The 2,500-nt window shown below is 48.7% G+C and overlaps 1 protein-coding gene across 1 annotated transcript in view; it reads right to left on the minus strand.

Annotated features, from left to right (window-relative positions):
- Positions 1-2,500, minus strand: part of kdm6bb (lysine (K)-specific demethylase 6B, b) — a 20,834-nt gene that overhangs the window by 16,504 nt on the left and 1,830 nt on the right. The window lies entirely within an intron of this gene.

Genomic DNA, 2,500 nt, shown 5'->3' on the forward strand with positions numbered 1-2,500 from the left:
GCCCAGCCCCCTTTGACCAGCCAGTCGGCTTTCATGTATTCTTCTCCTTCCTCTCTGTGGCCCCTCCCCATCGCCTCGTCACCTCTTTTACTCTAGCCCCAATTCAACAAGACTCTCTCTAAACCTCACACACTCCACACACACCTCTCTCTCTCTCTCTCTCTCTCTCTCTCTCTCTCCACGTGTCTACCACTCACTCTTTGTCTCTCTCTCTCCCTTTCCACACTTTACACACTGTGTCCTTGTATCCTTGGCAACCAATGATATAATTTACTCAAGAGCCAAGAGCAACACCCTCCCTTATCAAGACACATTCCCTCCCTCAGCTGACTGTCTCCATCCCCCAGCTATGTGTGTGTGTGTGTGTGTGTGTGTGTGTGTGTGTGTGTGTGTGTGTGTGTGTGTGTGTGTGTGTGTGTGTGTGTGTGTGTGCATGCATGCATTCACCGGCTTGTAAGGAAATTAAAGCATAAGGAAGATTTGTATCCCCTCTGGCAACAGACTTGTTTTTCAATTAGCTCAATTACCGCGTGTGTGTGTGTGTGTGTGTGTGTGTGTGTGTGTGTGTGTGTGTGTGTGTGTGTGTGTGTGTGTGTGTGTGTGTGTGTGTGTGTGTGTGTGTGTGTGTGTGTGTGTGTGTGTGTGTGTGTGTGTGTGTGTGTGTGTGTGTGTGTGTGTGTGTGCAGTATTACCATTGAAATACAACACACACAATGCTATGGGCATGGCTAAAACTAACAGCAATATGTCTTATGTTTTATAGCACAGAATCAAAATATTAAAATGTGTCAATGTCATAATTATCATAACATTAAAAATCATTACAAATGTATGAATTCATATGTTGAATGTATGTCTTTGTGGGTTGTGGGGAGAGGGAATGTGTCTTGTAAAATCGGCAATAAATAATGCATCTTGTCCTTAACATCTGCTTTGAAGAAAAAATTATAAGTGCCCTCTAAACTGTGGCCCCCTAAGACGTTCATAAAGAATTAGTGATACTACCGCCCCCCACCCCGACCCCCCCTACCCCCCGCTGGAGATCTTTCAGACAACTCTTGCCTCTCCACAGCTTGTTTCATTCAATTACTCTCCGAAAACATTTCAAGGCCTATCACAGAATGACCATGCTGGAGTCAGTCAGTACAGTATGTTCCTCATGTGCATGGACATCATTCCTCTCAGTCAGCCCCTCCTCGCCCTCTGTCTCCCTCTCCTCCTTCTCTCCTCCCCTCCATCTCTCCTCTCCTCCTTCCCCCTGCAGTGAGACACCCCCCCCCCTCCCCCCCTCTCCTACAGAGCGGCCTTCTGCACCACAGCGGGGGGCCATAAGGATCAGGAAGTCAGAAACCCTCTCCATAAACACTGTGCACGTCTGCCTGCCTGCCTTATCAACAAGCGAGGTTGAGACTGTCAAGATCACATGGAACAGAACCATTTAAGGCAGTACAATACCCCGAGTCATTCTCCAACTGTCTTTCATGTCATAGCAGCAAACAACAACAGTGACAGTGGGGCAATATCTCAGCACAGCCAACATCCTTGCTCTCTTGCTTCTCAGTCACCCTCCCGTTGAAACAGACACAGAAGACTGATTCCAATAAAAACCCTTAACACACTTGCCATGCAGCGAAACACAATTAACACCTACACACACAGGTGTCTGAAGCACACTGCGTGTGGGGTGGCATAGTAACACACTGCAGATGTGTGTACCTTCTCACTAGAGAGGCTGTGAACCACAGGGGAGGCTGGTTGGCGGTAGAAATCGGAGGACGGGCTCATGGTAATGCATGGAATGGAACGGAATGAGGAATGGGATTAAAACACTGGTGTGAACACACTGTAGCTGGGCTTGTACAGATGAACACAGTCTAACATACAGAGGTCATTAAGCTGCTCTGATTGAGAGGGTGAGTGAGTGGGGGGGTGGCAAGGGGGAAGGGGGGGGGGTTGGGGGGGCAGGAAGCAGATCCTAACTAATTCATGGGGGATGGGCTGCACCACTCCACACCACCAGACCAGAACTGTCTCTGTTGGCTCTCCCCATGGTAACATGTGATAGAGAGACAGAGAGAGAGAGAGAGAGAGAGAGGGAGGGAGGGAGGGAGGGAGGGAGAGAGAGAGAGAGAGAGAGAGAGAGGGAGGGACGGATGGGAAGAGTCAGTGGCATACCATGCAGACTGACTAGCAGATTAACAGGCAAATGAACAGACAAAAGGAGACACACAGACACACAGAGAGACAGAGAGGAAGAGACACTGATGTGTATGTATGTCATTGTATGGAATCGATATCTGGTTCGCAATGTGTGATGGCTGACCTGAGCTGACACAGAAGAAGAGAGTATGTGATGAATATAAATTGCATTTCTAAAAATAACTTGGCACACCCCCCACAGCCCTGCTCACCCTCCCTCCTTCCCCTGCTCTACAACATCCCCTTCTCCCTCTCCAAAATGGAGGCTTCTCCCTGTGTATGCTCCATAAAGCACAGACCA

Source organism: Argentina silus, assembly GCF_951799395.1.
Source record: "Argentina silus genome assembly, chromosome: 2".
NCBI lineage: Eukaryota > Metazoa > Chordata > Actinopteri > Argentiniformes > Argentinidae > Argentina > Argentina silus.